The sequence below is a fragment of the Macrotis lagotis genome, chromosome X, assembly GCF_037893015.1.
Source record: "Macrotis lagotis isolate mMagLag1 chromosome X, bilby.v1.9.chrom.fasta, whole genome shotgun sequence".
In the NCBI taxonomy this organism is placed as follows: Eukaryota; Metazoa; Chordata; class Mammalia; order Peramelemorphia; family Peramelidae; genus Macrotis; species Macrotis lagotis.
Genome location: NC_133666.1, coordinates 292,040,336 through 292,063,877, shown reverse-complemented (window position 1 = coordinate 292,063,877; position 23,542 = coordinate 292,040,336). Strand labels below are relative to the sequence as shown.

The 23,542-nt window shown below is 36.0% G+C and overlaps 1 pseudogene; it reads right to left on the bottom strand.

Moving 5' to 3' along the window:
- Window positions 1-16,091: 16,091 nt before the first annotated feature.
- On the bottom strand, window positions 16,092-16,750 carry LOC141501259 (ubiquitin-conjugating enzyme E2 B pseudogene; annotated as a pseudogene).
- Between the last annotated feature and the right edge of the window lie 6,792 nt (window positions 16,751-23,542).

The following is a 23,542-nucleotide window of genomic DNA, read 5'->3' as shown; positions in this document are numbered from 1 at the left end:
CAAGTTTAAAGAGACTTGCTGCTAAACTGACCACAGGGTGATGAGTTTTACAGTCACAAAAAAGGAGCAACAGCCTTTTAGAAGGGTTGCATTTAATGATGAAATCATAGAACAGGTCTTTGGAAGAACTGAAATAAGTAACAACATATCATCATAGTATATTTCATACCTTTCTAAGTGAAATCATAATCATAATTTCATTTATATTTATAGAATGACCCTTTGATATAGATGGGGCAGGTATTTTACCCATTTTATAATGAAAAAACTGAAATAGGGTACAGGTGAAACTCATTGTGAATCTGAGAAGGAGTAAGGCTTAAAACATTTCAGATTACAGCTCTGCTATAGGATGACCATCTCATTTAAACCTTTGTGAAGAAGGTCAGTCCATTATCTTGGTAATCAAGACAGGCTCATAATTTATTTATCTTTCCAATTAAAAACGTACATGTATTCCACATGTAGGCTTTATGTATGTTGAACTGTCAAGACATAGGTCAAACTGACCATTCATTTGTGGCAAGGTTGGATCAATCACTATGGAATTAGAAATATATCAAAGACAGTCAAAATAACAAAACTTCATTCTAGTGCTGGACCTGGAGTATGGAAGACTGATTTTTTTCAGTTCAAATATGACCTTAAATACTTACTAGCTGTGTGATCCTGGGTAAGCCACTTAGCCTTGTTTGCCTCAGTTTCCTCATCTGATGAATAAGTTGAAGAAGAAAATGGCAAACATCTCCAACATCTATGCCAAGAAAACCCCATAAGAGGTCCTGAAGAATTTCACAAGACTGAATAACTAAAAAACAACAGCAACACAATCTGTGAAGAAAATCTTAAAGAACACACTGATACCACTACCACTAGAAAGTTCACAAATCCAATATGGAAACTGAGGAAATTAAAGCTCAGATAATAATTTTCATTTATATATTTTTGAGAAATTCTGCTGGCTTTGGAGTCAGGAAGATTCTATGAAAAAATGAAAAGAATGTTAAATTTGGAGTTAGTTTAAATTCCAGATCTGCCCATTTTACGTATATGACCTTGGACTAGTCATCTGACTTCCCTGTGCCTCAGTTTTATCAGCTTTAAAATGAAGGGGTTATACTAGATTGTGATAGCTAATGTTTATATAGCACTAGGCTTTGCAATTATTATCTCATTTGATCTTTACCATGATCCTGTGAAGTAGCTGTTGTAGTTACTTCCATTTTACAGATGAAGAAATTGAGGCAGAGGTGATTTGCTCAGGGTTATATAGCTAGTTCTGGAGGTTGGATTTGAAATCTGAGTTTTTTGATGCCAGGCTTAGTGTTCTGTCTTATGTCACCCCCTTGCTGTCTTATGTCACCCCAGATGTACCTTAGATAACCAGTATCACACATATAGCTTCAGATCTAGGATAAGGCTTGGCTTCAAGATTTGCCTCTGATACATACTAGCTTTGGATATGGAAATCACTTAATCTACATCTTAGGCAACTCTTTACTTCTGAGTTGTAAACAAATTGTCAATTTGTATCAGTAGAAGGAATTTCTATACTGGAGTTCCTTTTGCAGTTCAGTCTTGGTATGAAAACATACCTTCTTTCCTCCATTATCTCCTAAAGTCTGTCTGATCTTGTTTGTTGGTTCCATAACACTATCTAACCATCTCATCCTCTGCTGTCCCCTTTTCCTTTCACATTCAATCTTTTCCCAAATCAAGGTCTTTTCTAATGAGTCCTATCTTCTCATTATTCGGTCAAAATATTAAAGATTCAGCATTCAGTATGTCATTCCAGTCAGAATAATCTGACTTAATTTTTAAGGTATTGTCTGATTTGATCACCTTACTGTCCAAGATGCTCTCAAAAGTCTTCTTCCATACTTCTATTTGAAAGTGTCAATTCTTGACAAGTGGTCAAAGGCAATTTACAGATGAGGAGATCAAAGCAATCCATAGTCATATGAAAAATTGCTCTAAATCATTACTTATTAGAGAAATGCAAATCAAAGCTTCTCTGAGGTACCACCTCATACCTCTCAGACTGGCCAATATGACCAGAAAGGATAATGATCATTGTTGGAAGGGTTGTGGAAAATCTGGGACACTATTATATTGTTGGTGGAGTTGTGAACTCATCCAACCTTTCTGAAGAGAAATTTGGAACTATGCCCAATCTCATCACATTCAACAAAAATGAGCATACCCTTTGATCCAGCAATACCACTACTGGGTCTGTACCCTGAAGAGATGATGAAAAAGGGTAAGAACATTACTTGTACAAAAATATTCATAGCAGCCCTGTTTGTGGTGGCAAAGAACTGGAAATCAAGTAAATATCCCTCAACTGGGGAATGGCTTAGCAAACTGTGGTATATGTATGTCATGGAACACTATTGTTCTATCAGAAACCAGGAGGGATGGGAACTCAGGGAAGCCTGGAGGGATTTGCATGAACTGGTGCTGAGTGAGATGAGCAGAACCAGAAAAACACTGTATACCCTAACAGCAACATGGGAGCAATGATCAACTTTGAGGGACTTGCTCATTTTATCAGGGACAATTTGGGGCTGTCTGCCATGGAGAATACCATATGTATCCAGAGAAAGAACTGGGGAGTTTGAACAAAGACCAAGGACTATTACCTTTAATTTAGAAAAAAAAAGCTGTTATCTTATTGCATGATCTTGCTACCTCTTTTACTTTATGTTTTTTCCTTAAGGATGTGATTTCTCTCTCATCACATTGAATTTGGATCGATGTATACCATGGAAACAATGTAAAGACTGGCAAATTGCCTTCTATGGAGGGGTGGGGGGAGGGAAGTAAGAGGGGAAAAATCGTAAAACTCAAAATAAATAAAATCTTTTTTTAAAAAGTGTCAATTCTGAGGCACTCAGCTTTGCTTATAGATAGTCCCAACTCTCACAGTCATACATTGCTACTGGAAAATCCCTAGCTTTGACTATATGGATCTTTGTCAGAAAGGTGATGTCACATTGTGGGATGATTAATTATGATTGGCTCAGCTCTCTCAATTCAGTGAACAAGGACAATTTGAAAAGACTTGAGATGGAAGATTCCATCCACATCAGGTTAAAAACTATGGCATCTAGGGGCAACTAGTGGTACAGTGGATAGAGCACTGGCCCCAGACACTTAATAATTACCTAGCTCTGTGACCTTGGACAATTCACTTAACCCATTGCCTTAAATAAATAAAATTAAAAACAAAAAACAAAAAACCAACATGACTAATATGGAAATACATTAAACATGATTGGTTATCCATAACCCCTATCAGATTACTTGCTGTCATGGGGAAGAGAGAGGGAAGGAAAGGAGGTAGAAAATGTGGAACTAAAAGCTTAACAAAAAATGATTATTGAAAACTATCTTTGCATGTAATTGAAAAAAATAATATTCAAAAAGAAAATAAAGGTGATGTCTCTGCTTTTGAGTGTGCTGTCCAAATTTGCCATTGTTTTCTTTCCAGGGTTGTTCAGTTTTTTTCAATTGTGTCCAACTCTCTGTGACCCCATTTGGAATTTTCTTTTCAAAGATATTAGAGTGGTTTGCCATTTCCTTCTCTAGTGGCTCACCTTTTGTCAAAATTCTACACTAGGACCCAACCCCAGAATATCACAGTTCAGAGTTTCCTCCTCCACAATGACAAGGTAGTGATCTAAAGAGTGAGTTCTTTATACTATGAAATCATAGAATAGGAAATATATGTGCATGTATTTGTTTCATATATTTAAAATTTTACAGACATAAGTCAGTTAAAAAGTATTTCTTAAAATAATATTTTATTCTCCCTCAATTAAATTTAACATTTTTTTAATTTTGAGTTTCAGATTTTCTCCCTCCTTTGGTCATCTCCCCCTTCCCAGAGACAGTAAGCACTTTTATATAGGTTATACATGTTCAATCATCCCATATTAGTCATTTATTAAGAGTTCACTGTGTGCCAGATAGTGGAGCAAATGATAAAATATAAAGAAAAAATCATATTCCCTGACCTGAAGGACCTCACAGTTTATTGGGAGAGACAATGTGTAAATAATTAGCTAATTTTGGAGAGACTTCTACACACAAGATATCTCAATCTTGATATTTATAGACAGATACATATATTTATTTCTAGCTCTAACTGTATATGTAGATATCTATATCCATCTATATAGAGAGATACCTTGTGTTGAGAAGAAGCTTCTCATATATGTGTGTGTGTGTGTTTATGTAGATATATGTATGGGGGGGTCTCTCCTCCCACCCTGAGAAGAAACAGGAAAGTCTTTTTTTCCCTTTTTTTTCATTTTTATTTATTTAAGGCAATGGGGTTAAGTGACTTGGCCAAGGTCACACAGCTAGGTAATTACTAAGTGTCTGAGGCTAGATCTGAACTCAGGTCCTCCTGATTCCAGGGCTGTATCCACTGCACCACCTAGCTACCCCTCAGGAAAGTCTTCTAACAGGAACAAAGCACTTTCCCCAAAATAGTCCCCTGAGCTAGATCAGTATTACCTGAGATATCCTTATTTTATAGATAAGAAAAACAGGTCTCAGAGTGGCTGAGTCACATAACTAAGGCCACATACCTAGTAGGTATCAGAACTAAGACCACCACCAGAACTTAGGTTTCCTTTTTCTCATTCCATGTATTCATACTTTGCCTTTCCCTACATGCTAAAATATATTGGACAATGAGAAATTGAAATAATTTAAAGCCAACTGCCTCCATAGATACTCCTAACTCTAGACCAAAAATGAGCAAAGAATACTTACAACCTGATCTCAAGGGGCTCAATAATCAACCAATTGGAATGGGGGAAGATGAGTTATTATCTAGACTTCCCAAGAATGGTTTATGGGACTTAAATCCAACATCACCATACCAACCCTCATCTTTCCTCTAATCCACCTAGTGCAAACCTTTTGCATTTTTCCTCTGGACTATTGCGATCGCACTACCTTGGGCCTTTCTCACTTCTCCAGTCTGATTCAGAGGCTACCAGTGATTTTCCCACATCATTCCCTATCTATTAAACCTCAGTGACTTCCTATTGACCCTAGAATCAAATATTACTTCATCTTTGTTTCATTCTTTTAAAATTTATATTTTTGTGTGTTTTATAATTTACCTAATTATTATAATTAATAAGTAAATATACATATATTGGAAGTACATGTTCAAGATATATTTTTACAAATAGGAATTGTGATCAGAAAAGTTCTGAGAATACTGATCTAGATTGTTCAATGGAAATTATTGAGTTTTAGAAAAATGTGTAGAGAATTAGGGAAATTAGAATATTGGAATGCAAATTTGACTTTATCATCTTCTTAGGATACATCAGAATATTAGTCGTTTCATCTTTTTTGTCGGTCAGCTCCCATGGAGAGTTTTTCAGCCGCTTGCATAAGACCTGTTATGTCAAGATCAAAGAATTCATCTGTTAATAAACACTGCTGGTGGCTTGAGATTGGGAAAATTTTAATTTGTACACAACTATTTGGGAGGAGCTTGAGGTCACTGAATTCTCTGGATTCAGTTCTAGGGTTCTCTTTGTGAAGTATAAGCACCACAAAAGGAAGAATATTAAGGTAATCCCTTCACTTACATAGGAAAAAGTTGGAGACCTAAGGCAACACAGCATTCCATTTCTTCTCACAGATAATTGAATCTAAAAGGCAATAGTAACCACCTAGATCAGGGGATACCTCATTTCTTATGCCCAAAGCCTTAGGGTACCCTCCCAAACCAATGAAACCAGATTCGTTTAAAGGTTTCTTATCTGGGGAAAGGGAGTAAGGAGTCTAGCTGAGGACTGATGCCAAATCATTCTAGGGGAAAAGGGAAGAATCCTAGGGAACTGAGTAGTGGATATTCAAATTCTCCTCTTTGGGGAAAAAAAAACCTTTGGACCTTTTCTACTGCTGATCTTACTGGGGCAACGTCACTTAGGAGCCTTCTTTATCCCTGGGTAGGGAGGTTATTATGACACTAAGCTCTATTCTTTGTATTAGATTATCAAAATGGATTAATCATTAATACCATTATTATATTAGTACTATTTTCTGTATAGTATATATAGAAAGTCTCAAAGGCTTAAAAAAGTGATAGTTTTATTAAACTGATTCTCAGAGCCAACTTTCTAAGTGGGGGAGGGGTAACCTGATAACTAATGGACTTTACCTACTTTTTAATATAATTTATAACATGATTACTATATTATCTTAGTATTCTTAGTGATAGGTTCAAGGAAACACATCCACATAATCCTCATTTTAAAATTGTTTAATAATGGAAAGGATTTCAACAATTGAAAAAAAGAGATGAGGGTGGGTAAAAGATTACTATAGGTGGGACAAGAAGAGGAAAAAGCAGAAAGATTTAAAAATGCTGTGTAATTTGGCTGCAGCCTGAGTTGATTGGAGAAGAATAGTATTGGAAGGAAATGGTGGGATAGTAACAGTAATGGAAAAAAAAGAAAAGTCAATGAAGCATTGAAAAAAAAATAGAAGGAAGTCCAGACAAGCAGGTTCTTTCTTTACTCTTGGATTAAATTTAGTTCAGCAGTACTCCCATATGATCTCATAAATTTGGGAGTTTCCTCAGACAATACACAATACCGGCCCCATGCCCATCTATCTTGGTGCCTTTTTAAAACATGTCTTCTCAAACATTTACTGAGGATGGCTTTTCAGTGTTTCAGAGGAATCCTTTCTCTCTGATCTCTAGAGGATCCTTCTTGCCTTCTGGTCTTCGTAAGGGGACAGAGTCTCCTGCCCTGATTATGCCAATTGTAGGGTGGCACACCCTCTGAGAGAATACTGAAATACCAAGGAAAGAAGAACTCATATCAGCTTGGTTATAAATAGGTTTTATTTGGGTTAATTAGGTTGTTTGGATGATTTAAGGGAGTTTACTCAAAAGAAGTCAGTTGTTGCAAGTGGCAGTAACACAAAGTAACATCGTGGCTCCCTGCACCAACCCCCCCCCCCCAACTGGGTCAGCTATTATATAGAAATAGAACAAATAAGACATAATGCAAGATTGGCCCAGAGTCATAAGCGAGTTTTCCAATGGGATAGTTGGACCTTCTTTTGCTGTTTACATTTACTCATTTTTTTGTCCTGTGGAATCATGCCATGTTCCCATTCTGTTAGCCCTCTACCTTCTCATACCATGGGATTAGCTCAGTTTATCTTTCTGTCATGCATCTCTTTGATGGTACTCTTTGCTTCTGAACAAACTGGCAAAAACCAAACTGCACATAATACAGTTCATAATCCTTTATACATTGCTCCTTTCCAGTTTTGAACATTGTGTACTGAAATGTTCATGTTTGTTGACATTTAAATTAAAATTAAATTAAAAAATTAAAATACAAACCCCAAAAGAGTAGAGTGAGATAATGCTATAGTTTGGATTTCCAGAAACTCTTGAATGCCTCTTTCCCCAAGAATAAAGACCATCATAATTAATTTTCCAATGCTAAGATAAACCCAGGTACATTTCCACCAAGGAAACCTGAGAAAATAATAGGATCAATGGATCAATAGCACTTGAGATGGAAGGAACCTTAAAGGTCACTTAATTCAATCCAGTCATTTTACAGATGAAGAAACTGAGCTACAGAAAGATTAAGTTAATTACCCAAGGCCACAGAGATTGTAGGCGACAGAGCCAGGAATCTGAGCCAGGATTCATGACTTTGAGTTCCTTACTCTTTAGTTCATTCCACTAAAATGCATAGTGCACATACACACACACACACACACACACCCTGTACACTGAGACCAGTCTCTCTATCAACATTTAATTCACAGTATTGTGGAAGGTTCATGAAAAAATTTCAAAACCATAAATCTTTGAATCAATGATATGCATCAGTATGTAATCAATAAGTCATAATCAAGAAAAGAAATAGATCCCTATTTCTCTTACAAGTCCCTGCTGGAAATTAAAGCATCTCGGAGGTACCACCTCACACCTCTCAGACTGGCCAATATGACCAGAAAGGACAATGAGCAATGTTGGAAGGCATATAGGAAATCTGGGACACTAATACATTGTTGGTGGAGCTGTGAACTCATCCAACCTTTCTGGAGAGCAATTTGGAATTATGCCCAAAGGGCAATAAAAATGTGCATGTCCTTTGATCCAGCAATACCACTACTGGGTCTATACCCTGAAGAGATCATGAAAAAGTGTAAAAGTGTCACTTGTTCAAAAATATTCAGAGCAGCCCTGTTTGTGGTGGCCAAGAATTAGAAGTCAAGTGAATGCCCATCAATTGGGGAATGGCTAAACAAACTGTGGTATGTGTATGTGATGGAACACTGTTGTTCTATTAGAAACCAGTAGGGACAGGAATTCAGGGAAGCCTGGAAGGATTTGCATGAACTGATCCTGAGTGAGATGAGTAGAACAAGAAGACCATTGTATACTATAACAGCAACATGGGGATGATAATCTTAATGGACTTGCTCATTCCATCAGTGTAACTATCAGGCACAATTTTGGGATATCTGTGATGGAGAATACCATCTGTATCCAGAGAAACAATTGTGGAGTTTGAATAAAGACCAAAGCCCTTTAATTAAAAAAAAACAGTTATCTTATTTTGTAATTTTGCTTTCTCTTATATTTTATTTTTTTTCTTTCTTAAAGTTATGATTTCTCTCTCATCACATTCAACTTAGATCAATGTATAGGATGGAAACAATCTAAAGACAGACTGCCTTCTGTGGGGGGGGGAGTGAGATTGGGGGAAATATTGTAAAATTCAAAATAAATTAAATTTTAAAAAACCCCAAATGCCCACTACTCAAAAAAAAAAAGCAAAAAAAAAAAAAACAAGTCCCAGCTGGTCAGGGAAAGGAATGAGGGGCAACTTCTGTCTGTTTCTCATAGTATTTCCACCTCTGAAATGCTTTCAGCCGGTTTACTAGCTTCTCAGAAATCAAAAAAATGTTTCATATTTCTATACCATCTCCCTTTAGCAAAATGAGGGCAATGGCCTCTTAAAGTCTTCCTCTGATAGTCTCTGCCACTCTTTCCCTTGCAGCCCCTTTATTTTTTCTCTTACTTCAAATATGAGCTCCTTAGGTTGGACAGTTGCATTTTCCTCAGTTAATCTGACATTTGCAAAGAATTGGTGGTGTCATATGAAGGAAGATTACAGGTAACTGCCAATTACCACTTTTTGTGTAACTTTTGTAGTTGTTTTTTTTTTTAACAAGACAATGGGGTTAAGTGGCTTGCCCAAGGCCACACAGCTAGGTAATTATTAAATGTCTGAGGTCACATTTGAACTCAGATACTCCTGATTCCAGGGTCCATACTCTATCTACTGCACCACCTGGCCACTCTCTTGTGTAACTTTTAACAAAAATTTTAGCAACTTTTGATAAAAATCTTTCTGAAATGTGGGTCTGAGCCAGACCCCAGTTACATTTCCAAAATATCTATGTTCCTATTTCTATATTGATATGTATTTCTACTTTATATTTCCATGGTTTCTTAAACAGAGTACACTGAGAACAATTAACCCTCTCAATGACTTGGAGAGATCATGGGAAAAAAAAGTCTTGTGAGGTAAGCTTAACAGAGCAATATTGCTCTGCTTTAAGTGGTCCTAGGCCAGTCTACCTTCTGCAAGCTTGCCCTGTGCTTTCTGTAGTTTTCCATTATACATTGTTACTGTCAGACTATCACTTCTCACTGCTGTCAGCCTTCCTGCCTTCAGGACATTTCCTTTCTCTGCTAATTTGTAACATCTCACATACTATGATCTGGAAAACCCAGATAAAAAGACTCATTTAGAAGAAGTAGAAAAACAGTAGATAAAAGATACATATTGCCTAGATTATGACATGCATCTGGACAAGAAGTTCATCAAATTGATTGATCTGATTAGTGTCTTAGATGAATGATGCAGTTGGATAATGAGCTTGGCAAGGAAGTGAATAGGAGGAAGAGATCATGCAGTATTGCATTTTAGAACCTGCAATGTGCTTTCAAAGATGCAAATTTGCTGTGTCAACTTTCTTCAACCAACATTCTCTAATAGCAATTCATAGAATAGAAAAATCTCACAAGAATGAAAATTATAAATAGTTCAAAGACAGCAGAAAGACACCTCATCAGGGAAGCAGATTACAGAATGTCAGTTCAATTCAACCAACATTAAGGACTTACTTTGGACCAAAACACTGCTAGGAATAATAAGACAAAAAAGCAAAATGACCTCTTTCCTCAAAGGAATTATATTCTAGTATATAATGTGGTCACAAATGACTAAATATGAAGAATATTGTTATTGTTTCACTTTTTTCTGGAAGAGGATCAATGATATCCAGAAGATGGTCTTGACTCGTAAATGAATTGGACTTAAGTAAGACATGACTTTGCAAGGTCATCAGTTTCACTCTTTCTTCTGGAGCTATCTAGGTTGAGTGGCAAGACATGGATAAGGACCACTGGAGATGGCTCCTTTTTAAGCTAAGATCTATTTCAGGTCTCAGTATGAGGCAATGCCCATTCAGTAAATAAGTCTAAGTAAGAGATGAAGCCCCCAAAATGGCCTTTTTTACTTAGTTAAAAAAAAAACCAACACAAAACCTCAGGTTTCTTATCAAAACAGATTTATTCACTCTGACCCATCAAAACTCAAAGACCTAGTGAAGCCTGGGCTGGGATCACTGAGAGGTAGTGGGATTTGGGTTTAAGCCAGGCAATGATCAGGTAACTCCATTTAAATCTCAATTTGCTTTATCAAAGCCTGAATTTTCAATGCTGTTTTCCAAGGAATCATAAATGAAACTTACATGAGGAAAAGGAGTTAATTGTCCAAGTTTTTTGTTGTTGTTTTAGTGATGAATAAATAAATAGGGAAGGGGGGGAAGAGATCTAGCCTGAAAACCCCAAGATAGCTTGCGATGTTTTAGTGATCAAAATTTATATTCATTTGGGTAAGAGCACCCACAGGTAAGGGTATGATTCCCTATATATGGATGGGGGAGAGAAGAGGAAAGAGAGAAGGAAGGAAGGAAGGAAGGGAAGAAGGGAGAAAGGAAGGAAGGAAGGAAGGAAGAAAGGAAGGAAGGAAGGAAGGAAGGAAGGAAGGAAGGAAGGAAGGAAGGAAGGAAGGACGGAAGGAAGGAAGGAAAGAGTCCCTGAAGGATTTTAGGTGGGATTTTAGTTGAGAATTGAAGGAAGCCAGAAGAAGATTAGGGGGGAAAGCATTCTAGGCATGAGAAATATCCAGAGAAAATGCCCAGGTTCAAGAAAGATGGAATATCTTGTTCAAGGAACAGAAAAACAGGAAACTTCTTGCTCAGTTACTCTATATCATCAGAAATAGGTGTTGCCCTGGTCAGATGCTCTATGTGTCTTGTGCCACCTTGCCTGTTCCTAGGCCCCAAATTTCCTACACTTGCTCCCTTTCCCACCAGTAATATGGTAACCTATGGGAGCTGATTCCTATGCATATGAAAGAAATCTTTCATATCTTTTATGTGTTAAGCTGACCTACAAAATATCTCATATCTGGGAGAAATTTATGATGACTCAGTTGTGAGAGGTGCTCTGGGTGCTACATTATATATCCTTAATAGTCACCAGTAAATAGAATCAAATAAACAATATTAGGCATAAATGGTTCATAAACCCTTAGTATTTGACAAAGTACAACCAAATGTATGAAAAAATAACCAAAAAAAGTGTTTGCTCTATATTCTAATTCTTCTAAAACTTCATTTCCTTTGAATCATTTTTTTCTTGTTTCTTTTTTTAAATATGATTGTGGTCACCGTGCTTACAATTTTTGTTCTTCTCAACTTTACTTAGTTTTAGTTTTTGCCCTTCTTCATATTCCCACAGTCTGGTAGATAGTAAATAGTTTACTAAATGTTAATTTGTTGATTTGATCAGTTCCCCTTCTTTTCAATTTCCTTTATGTTCTCAGCAAGAACATTTTCACAGTCTTGTATGTATTTGTACTCTTTTATAAAAAAAAATAAATTTTATTAATTTTTTTCCAACTGTATCCCTTTCTATTCCCAAAGAGCCATCTTCTATAACAAAACAATTAACTCAACAAAACTAACCAAAGTATTAAAAAAAGGTCTGACTTTTATGAAAGGTACCTAGGCCATGGTTTGCTTCATTCAAACCTCAAATTATTCCCTGATCTATTCCAGTTCCTCAGTAGCTTCCTTGCTTCCTGCCTAGCAACAACTACCGTTAGACACAAATATGTTTTTATATTTATATATGTTCTTTGGTGTGTTTTGTCAAGTAGATTTTCAAGTATTTTGCATATATATGTGTAAAATCATTCTATACATATTTCTATGTGTCAGTTGTTGAAGTTGTTTCTATTTTCTTCCATTCAACAGATATTAATTTACTAAGCGCAAACTATGTTCAAGATAGGTTCTAGGTGCTAGAGATTCAAAAGTGTAAAAACTGCTATTGCCCCCCCCCCCAAGGAAGTTATTTTTCCCTCTGTCCACTTTGCTCCATTTATATGGTCACTTCTCTAATTCAAACTCCCAAAACCTTTCATCAGAATTGCTGCAATAGCCTCCTCTTTCTTCTATTTCCATTCTTGAATTACTTTAATCTATTCTCCAGGAAGTTTCCAAATTTATATTACTAAATAAAGGTAAAGAAGATAAATTTTAATGGGGAAAAAGGAAAGTGCAGCAATGACTAGCCCTGGGTTGCTTGAGACATTGACAAGAGACAATCATTCAAGAGGAACATCCAACCTTAGGTTCTGGGCAACCAGAGATCCCTTGAGGGGTCTAGGCCAGACTTTAGAGAGTGCCTAAAGGGGAGAAAGCAGTTCTCATATACTGAAAATATATGTAATAGAACTTTTTGTGATAGCTGAGAATTTGAAACTAAGTAGTTACTCATCAATCGAGGAATGGAAAAACAAAATATGATACAAGAATGTAATGGAATATTGTTGTTGTTTTGTTTTAGTCGTGTCCAACTTTTCATGACCCATTTGTAATTTTCTTAGCAAAGATACTGGAGTGCTTTGCCATCCTTCTCTAACTCATTTTAAAGATGAAGAAACTGGGGTGGCCAGGTGGCGTAGTGGATAAAGCACCGGCCCTGGGGTCAGGAATACCTGGGTTCAAATCTGGTCTCAGACACTTAATAATTACCTAGCTGTGTGGCCTTGAGCAAGCCATTTAACCCCATTTGCCTTACAAAAAAAAAACCCTATAAAAAAGATGAAGAAACTGAGGCAAACAGGAGTAAGTGACTTTCATAGGGTTACAGTAAGGGTCTAAGACCATATTTGAACTCATCTTCCTGACTCCAGGCCTGGCATTCTATACATTGCATCACCTAGCTAACTTAATAAAATATTACCTTGCTATAAGAAATATGTGTGATGAAAAAAAATAAGAAGAGGAGGTCCTAGAAGTGTTTGTAGTACTTCCAGACCCTCCTCTTCTTTATTTTAATATTGATTCCTCTGATATTCTTGAACTTTTGTTCCAACTTTTGCTCCAGATGATTTTTTTCTAACTTTGTAAGGTAATCCTTTAGTAGTTTAATTGATATGGCACTAAATAAATTAATTTAGGCAGTATCATTTTTATTATATTGGCTTAGCCCAACTATGAACAGTTTATATTTCTCCAGTTATTTAGATCAGTTGTTTTTGTGTGAAGAGGGTTTTGTAATTTTGTTCTTATAGTTCTTGAGTGTAACTTGTCAGGTATACTCTATATATTTTATGTACTGTCTGTAGTCGTTTTAAATGGAATTTCTCTTCCTCTCTCCTTGTTGAATTTTGTTGGTAATATAGAAATGCTATGATTTGTGAGTTTATTTTCTAACCTACACTTTTTATAGAAGCTGTAAATTGTTTTGGCTAGTTTTTTTTTAATCTTTAGAGTTCTCTAAGCATACATTGTATCATCTGATAGTTTTATTTTCTTAACTGCCCAGGTTTATTGATTCAATTTCTTTTTTTTGTATTACTGTTATAGCTATTATTTCTAGTATAATATGGAATATTAATGGTAACAAAGAACATCCTTATTTTACCCCTCATTTTTTTGGAAAAGCTTATAATTTTTCTCCATTACAAATTATACTTTCTCTTGGTTTTAAACATATTCTACTTATAATTTTAAGAAAAGTTCCATTTATTTTTGTGCTTTTTAGTGGTTTAATAGGAATGGATATTGTATTTTGTCAAGAGGTTTTTCTACATCTACTGCAATAATCTGACCTGTTCCAATGTATTGATCTTTTTCCTCTCTAAAAAATAATATTTTCCATGGGGCAGGGGAAGGGACATGGAATAATTATGGTGATGTAAGAAACAAGATAATTTTTTTTAAAAAGAAAATGCTATCTCTCTTATCAGTGTTTTGCTCTTAAACAGGGATCAAGACTTAAGCTTCGGATGAAATTCTTATTGAAAGCTTAGGTTCATTTATCAAGAGAGGGCTTTTTTCTCACTTGGGTACTAGAGGCTGCCCAGAGCTAGGGAGGAAGGCAGGAAGAACTTTACAAATTTGTTTTCAATGGGAAGTGGTTTTCCCCCCACCATTGTGCCCAAGCTCACACAGTTGTTTCCTATAGATCTCAAAGTGTAAAACTGGGCAGTTGTTCTCATTGTTTTTGTGAAAACAAGTTTCACGATAGCATTCCCCAAGAAAATTAAAAGGCAAGCTATGACATCATGTCTGAAGAATGTGATCTTTGTACTTAGTGTGGTTTGATCTGTTCTAGGCTTGGTCTCTCACATTCACCTGGAAGGTTTATTGTTAAGATGGTTTTTAAAAACACAGACAGATAAACAAACCGGCATATACATCCAGACACAGACACACAGAGACACACAGACACACGCACAGACACACACACACACACACACACACACACACACACACACACACACACACACATATACAAACACTCCCCCCCCCCACACACACACCCTGGAAAGATAGAAGTTGTGAAAACCTTTTGCATAACATAGAACTTAATTTGCAGATGAAAAAAAAACAACCAATTCAAATCTACCCCTCCAGATGCCCCAAACCCCACAGCTTAGTATTGATTGAACAGTCAAAGTAATATGCCTCTTGTGGCATAATTGGAAATCTCCAGACATTTTCCCTGAGCACAAATTCACCTATTAAAGGATATAATCAGCTACATATTAACCATGAGGTTATGATCTATATTATTTTAAAATGGAAATTATTTTAACTTTGTCTGGTTGATTTTATTTCCAAAACCTCCTCCTTCTTCTTCTTTCATTTCCATCTCAAAGATACCTTGTTTCAGAATGGTAATGATGCTCCTGGGAGGGAACCCTAGCTCTGTTAGGTAGTGTTCATGTGAAACTCATAGACCTGGAAGGGGCCTTTAAGTCCAATTTCCCATTTCAAAGATGAGATTCAAGGAGGTCAGATGAGATTGCAGGCTACTAATATGGTAAGTAGCAGAAGTGGAATTTGAATCCTGATCTTCTGAATCCATATTCACTGCTCTTTCTACTAAACATCTACTTCTCTCATTCACCTTCCTTATGTGTTTATTGCCACGGCTTTTGCTAGAAGGATGACTAGGTGACTCATTGGTTAGAGTTCTAGGTCTGGGATCAGGAAGAACTGAGTTCAAATTCAGCCTCAGACACTTATTAACTGGTTGACTCTTTTTTTTATTTCTATTTCCTGATAAACTATTGAGAGGATGTTATTATTCCCTTGAAATTGGAGAGATAAAAACAAATATAAGTGACTGGAGAGAGATACTTATGCATCAATCCCTCCTAATCAGATAAGGAAATAAGTGACAAAGTCTCTTGCACTGAAGTTATGTATTTAACAGTTTTACATGTAATATTTATATATAAAAAACTTTTAAGTGCTTTTCTCCAATTTAAAAATCCAAAGAATTCAAAAATAAGGCATTCAATATTTGAAAAAAGTACAGATTTATAAAATGTGTATATTCTGTCATGAAAACTTCACACCAACATTATGCACTTGGAAAAAAAATCCAAACAGGATATATTACAAATTTATGTAGCAATAACTTAGTTCATACCATGCAAATAAAAAGTACATTAATCAAGATACACAAGCTTTTAAAGGTTCTAAACTGAAGGGCTTTTTTTTTTCTTTTTTGCAGATACATTAGGTATGCAAATCCTTAAAACCTGTGGCACTTAAAATTTCTGGTAGCCTTTCTACTGAGAGGTAAATTATACACAACAATGCTGACGAAGATGAACAGAGCAGTTGTCTATTATGAATCATTCCAGCTTTGTTCAACAATAACTGAAACGCTTTTCTCATATTTTCGTTTGTTTTCCTGATAAAGCTGCACTGCTTGGCTATTGACAGGACTGTTGGGATTAGGTTCATCCAGCAGAGACTGAATTGATGTTAAAATAGAAGACACATCATACATTGGACTCCAACGATTCTGGAGGATATCTAAACATACGCTACCATCGGCATAGACAGTTGGGTGAAACATCTTTGACAAGAACCTAACAGTGGGAGTTTTATTCGGATACTCTTCTGAGAATTCTATTACTAGTTTAAAGGTACCATCCTTAAAGGGTGTGCCTTCTGGCCCAACTATAACTGCATTCCACTGCATGATGCTGTTTTCAGATGGTGCGCCGCTGACACCCACAGGCCGGTCTTCTTGCAATCGCTTGAAGTCCGGCATGAGCCTCCTCCTGGCCGGGTGGACAGGACCCCCCCCCCCCCCCCCCCGCTCCCCCGTGGTCTGTGTGAGAGAAAAGAGTCCCGAGCTCCCCACCCCCCACCCCCACCGCAGCACTCAGGTGCTCCGCCACCCCCAAAGCCAACTGGTTGGTAGACTCTTAACAAGTCACTTAACCCTGTTTGCTTCAGTTTCCTCATCTATAAAATGAGTTGAAGGAAATGGCAAATCATTTTAGTATCTTTGCTAAAAAAGTCCCAAATGGAGTCTTGAAGAGTAGGAAATAACAATAGCATTTGCCAACAGAAAAGAGTAAGATTTACCCCAGAGAGGAAGGGTCATGGTCCAGTTACTGTTATTTTCATAAAGTGTAAAATTTCATTTTTAGGAAAAAAAGTTTGCACAAACACTGACTTGATGCATTTATTGGATATAGCTAATGTTGTGGATACTGGAAGTAAAGCTGTAAAATAAATCTTTTGTCTTTGAAGACTTCCCTGAGTTTCTCTCATCCCCTTTTCCCTTTTTACAGGCCCTTCCAAATACATATACATAGCCTTGCATCTTATTCTTGGGGGCTAGAGTCACCTGATGTCTATTAAGATATTGGTGTAACTGGGAACCTAAAAGGAAATTGAGTTCTCTTTGGTTGTACATAACTGGATTGGGTACAAAAGCAACATCAAACTGGGAACAAGATTGGAACAAATACCATATATGAATTTTAACAGAGGAGCTGGAAATTGGAAAAGCCTTTAAAGTAGTGTTATTGCAATTTGATTTTGAAATCATATTTATTTAATGCCTCTACTAAAGTCTTCCTTTGGGAATTCATGCTATACAGTGACCCAGGGACTTTGAATGTAATAGAATTGGATTTGTACTGACCACTAATTTCAGAGAGACTCAACACTAGGAGCAGAGAGGGACAAAGATCTTCACTGATGGAAGGATGTGCCTACTAACAAACAAAACCTTGGCACTTGACATATGGAAATTGTACAACTATTTTGGAGATAAGCTTGATTTAAAATATCTTGCCTTAGTAGAAAGGTATTTGCTAAGACTAAAATGGCCTTTACAAAAAACAAAACATAATTCTGTAAAAACCCTTATTCACTTTTGAGTAATAACTTTTTAAAATAATTTTGTTCTAAACTGTAACTCAATAAGTCAGTTCTACTATAACTTGATATATACATTCCTAAAAATCAACAGGCTGTACAAAATCACTTAAAAACTACAGAGCTTATGGGAAAAAAATAGGGTAGAGTATAACACTCAGAGATTTTGTCAGTGGCCAAAAAAATGATAAGAACCTAACTGAAATGGTAGAATTTCACACACTGAATATCTAAGAAATAGCTAAATACTACAATAAATAGGGATGATGTCCCAGATTATGTCCCTCCTGAAGTAAACAGGGGTTGAGTCAGATTTATTAGAATAAAAGCTATTCCTCAGTAGATAAGTAGTCAAAGGAGTTGAACAGGCAATTTTCAGAAGAAGAAATCACAGCTATCTTGTAGTCATATGAAAAATGCTCCAAATCACTATTAGTTAGATAAATGCAAATTAAAACAACTGTGAGATAGTACCTCACACCTATCAGATTGGCAAATATGATAGAAAAGGAAAATGACAAATGCTGAATGGTATGTGGAAACATTGGGACACAAATGTACTATTGGAATTGTTAACTGATCCAAATATTTGGGACTGTGCCAAAGAGGTCAAGAATTGGAAATCAAAGAAATGCCCAGCACTTGGGGAAGGACAAAACAAATTGTGATATATGGTTGTGATGGAATATTCCTGTACTATAAGACATAATGAACAGAATGATTTCAGAAAAAAACTGGTAAGACCTATTCTAATTGATTCAGTAAGCAAAAGCAGAAGCTCACTGTACATAGTAACAACAGTGATCAATGGTGATGAACTGTGAAAGACTTGGCTACTCTGTTCAAGTTAATGATCCAAGACAATTCTGAAGGATCATGATATAAAATGCTATTTAGTTTTAGAGAGAGAACTGATGAACTTTGACTTCAAATTGAAGTATAATTTTTCACTCTTTATTTTTATTTTTTTTTATTTAAGATGACTAATGTAGAAAGATGCTTTACATGCTTTCGCATGTATAATTGAGATGATATTGCTTGCTTTCTCAATGGATAGGGAAGAGGGAGAGAGAATTTGGAACTCAAAATTTTTTAAATGTTAAAAATTAATAGAACATTAATAGTACTTTTGTCTGTATTTGTTTTGATTGTGCACCATTTCAAAAATTTTATGTAATCCAAATTGTTTTATCTTTTGGGATCTTTTCTATTTCATGTTTGGTCATAAACTCTTCCTCTCTTTCTCTTCTAATTTATCATATTACCTTTTACATTTAAGTACCCTTTTGGAGTTTATTTCAAAAGTGATATTTCCAAACCCTTTATGAGACTAATCCACACAATTATTGAGGATATCATTACTAAAGGAATGAGATGGACTTTTGCAAATGACATTTTATAGAATATCACAACTTTAAAATCATAAAATTGTCTGAAAGATGTACAAAATACACAATTGAAAGTGTTCTTTGACTATAAATAAGCATTTTGTTTGGTAATGTAAGGTGGAGTTTTAAAAACTCCTATAGGAAAGGATCTGATACTTTAATGGTACCATGATCTCATCAATGTATTTGAAACAATGAGTCCTTACATTCCCTTCCGCTCTGTACAATTCTTGCCCTGTTTTAATCAAAGAAGAAATATGTATGTTTCATATTTTATAATTTCAAAAATTCTGAGACTAAACATATATGGTATGCATTTCTACATATATATATGCATATATATACATATATATGTATATGTATATCCTCATTGTCCCAAAAAGTGATACAACAATATAGGCAAAGTAGAGGCCAGTGAAGGATGATTTAGACTGTAAATGGAGTGATTAGATAACTGATTGATAATCATTCTCAGAAATGGTTATGTTACCTCACACCCTTTACCAAGATAACATCCAAATGGATACATGATTTAGACATAAAAAAACAATACTATAAGAAAATTAGAAGATCAAGGACAAGTTTACCTGTCAGATCTATGGAAAGGGGAGCAGTTTATAACTAAGGAAGAGATGGAGAACATCACTAAAAACAAACTAGATGATTTCAATTACATTAAATTAAAAAACTTTTGCACAGATAAAACCACTGTAACCAAGATCAAAAGAAATGTAGTAAACTGGGAAACAATCTTTACAACTAATGTTTCAGACAAAAGACTCATTTCTAAAATATACAGAGAACTGAGTCATATTTTTTTTAAAAAAGCTATTCCCCAATTGACAAATGGTCAAAGGATATGCATAGGCAATTTACAGATGAGGAGATCAAAGCAATCCATAGTCGTATGAAAAATTGCTCTAAATCATTACTTATTAGAGAAAAGCAAATTAAAGCGTCTCTGAGGTACCACCTCACACCTCTCAGACTGGCCAATATGACCAGAAAGGATAATGATCATTGTTGGAAGGGTTGTGGGAAATCTGGGACACTATTACACTGTTGGTGGAGCTGTGAACTCATCCAACCTTTCTGGAGAGAAATTTGGATCTATGCCCAAAGGGCAACAAAAGCATACCCTTTGATCCAGCAATACCACTACTGGGTCTATACCCTGAAGAGATGATGAAAATGGGTAAAAACATCACTTGTACAAAAATATTCATAGCAGCCCTGTTTGTGTTGGCAAAGAATTGGAAATCAAGTAAATTTCCTTCAATTAGGGAATGGCTTAGCAAACTGTGGTATATGTATGTCATGGAACATTATTGTTCTATTAGAAACCAAGAGGGATGGGAATTCAGGGAAGCCTGGAGGGATTTGCATAAACTGATGCTGAGTGAGATGAGCAGATCTAGAAAAACACTGTACACCCTAACAGCAACATGGGGGTGATGTTCAACCTTGAAGGACTTGCTCATTCCATCAGTGCAACAATCAGGGACAATTTGGGGCTGTCTGCAATGGAGAATACCATCTGTATCCAGATAAAGAACCATGGAGTTTGAACAAAGTTCAAGGATTATTCACTTTAATTTAGAAAAAAAAACACCTGATCTTATTGTCTGATCTTGTTATCTCTTATACATTATGTTTCTTCCTTAAGGACATGATTTCTCTCTCATTACACTCAATTTGGATCAATGTACAACATGGAAAGACTGACAAATTGCTTTCTGTGGGGTGGGAGGGAAGTAAGATGGGGAAAAATTGTAAAACTCAAAATAAATAAAATCTTTAATTAAAAATGAAAAAAAAAAGAAATGGTTGTGTTAGCAGTTACCACTATAAAGGAGCAGAGTGCGTGGAGTGTTACATTCCAGAAGATTTGCAACCAAGAATAATCAAGAATAATTTACTCAGGAAAACTGAGTAAAATTCTACAGGGTCAAAAAAAATAAGATTTTTAATGAAATAAAAGACTTCCAAGCAATCTTAGACAGAGAGAAATAGAGAGAAATGAGTGACAGAGAGAAAGGAGTATACATTAAATAGCAGGTTTCTATTATAGTTTGCTTCTCTTTAAAATGCATCTTCAAGGGATGGCTAGGTGGTGCAGTGGATAGAGCACCAGCCCTGGAGTCAGGAGTTCAAATCCAATCTCAGATACTTAATAATTACCTAGCTGAGGGGGCAGCTAGGTGGTGCAGTGGATAAAGCACCAGCCCTGGAATCAGGAGTAGATGGGTTCAAATCAGGTCTCAGACACTTAAAAATTACCTAGCTGTGTGGCCTTGGGCAAGCCACTTTAACCCCATTTGCCTTGCAAAAACCTAAAAAAAAAAAATTAAAAAAAATTAACAATAAAAAATAATTACCTAGCTGTGTGGCCTTGGACAAGCCACTTAACCCCATTTGCCTTGCAAAAACTAAAAAAAAAAAAAAATGCATCTTCAACATTCCTGCTCTGTCCGAGGTGATAGGAGGTAGAGTTGTAATGGAGGAAGGGGTCTAGAGTTGAGACCCCCTGTTTGAACCTCTGGATTGCTAAGAGACAGACACTATGATTCCCAAGGAATCAGAAATTTCCAGGACCAGCATTCTGGATTTGGTTCAATCTGTTCTTTTCCCTAGTTCCTCTTCTTTTTACTTTGCTCAGAACACAATCACAACCTCTTTTCCTTTCTTTTTCTTTCCAATTCTTATTTCTAATCCACAGTTTGTTTTGTTTAGGACTAATCCCTTCCTTAATCTCTCCTCTCTTTTACCCCTCCCCCTTCTTCCCTTTCCCTCTTCTTTCCTTCTGAGTTAAATATATTTCTGTACCCAACTTAGTGTGTATTTATTCTTACCTCTTCTAATAAATTCCTGGGGAAACTAAGTTCATTCCGATCTTCCATCCTTTCCTCTTTGTATGGATAGTTTTCTATAAACTTGTAACCAAGTTTCTTTTCTCTTTTCTTTCCTTTTTTTTTAAGATCATCAAAACATGAACAAACCAACAAAAAACAAACTTAGGCCTTCTTTTATTAGACTTTCTTTCTGACTGCTGACATTGATAAAGTTCTCTGAGGGGACACATGTATCATTTCCCTTTACTAGAATGTAAGCAGTTCATCCTTGTTTTATATCTTATGATTTCTTGCTTGCTCATTTCTATAAAACTCTGATCTTTTCATCAGGATTGCTTGGAAGGCTTTTATTTTATTTAAGTCTTTTATTTCACTAAAGTTCTTATTTTTGGGCCCTGTAGAATTTTACTCAGCATTCCTGAATAAATTATTCTTTGTTGTAAGTCTTCTGGAATATAGTGCTCCAAGCACTCTGCTCCTTTATAGTGGTAATAGCTAACAATCATTTTTGAAAATGATGATCAATCAATTATCCAATCACTCCATTTACAGGCCAAATCATTCTTCCCTAATCACCACTTCACCTATATTGTTGTTTCCCTTTTTTGGGGACATTGAAGAAAGGTTTTATTTGCTTGGTTTTATATTTCCAGTATTTAACACAATGTTTGGCAAATAGTAAACACTTAATAGTAATTTTTCTTTCTTTTATTCAATGAAGACAGGAACATGAGCTAGATGGGTAGAGAACAATGATCATATCTCCTTATCTTTTGTTTTTGGATCAAATTCATTTGCATGCTAAATTATAGAGGTACATAGAAGTATCTAAGAATAACTCTAACATAACAGAAGGTTTCAAGTTCTATTTAAGCCAAAAGGATAGACCTCATCCTGAGATGGTCCTTAAGACATAAGCCCAGAAGATACTAGCATGGATCAACTCTCAGCAGGGACCAGCCAAGCAGTGCTTCCAGTGGTGAAGTCACAGGATCAGCAGAGCAAGGGACCAATTGAGACTACCTGTAGCAAGCCAAAGGTACACTTGCCAAAAAGCCTTTATGGAAAACTCAGATGTTACAGGGGGTCAGAAGACGTCATATAGAGGACACTCTGAAGGTCTCTCTTAAGAACTTTGGAATTGATTGTGCAGCATGGGAGACCCTGGTGCAGGACTGTCCAGCATGGAGGGCTCTCATCAGAGAGGATGCTGTGGTCTTTGAAGAAGGCAGAATGGAAGCAGCCCAAGATGTATGAGATGGATAAGTTTAAACTACAGCTGAACACCCTGTAACTTGTCTCTAATCTAATGATGTCATCGTGGTCTTCTTCAATAACGAAGGACAAGAACTAACCAAAACAGCAGTCATCACAAGACCAGTAAAAAATCCACATCCTTACACTTAAGAGTTTGACCTAACCATGCATATGAGAAAAACTAAA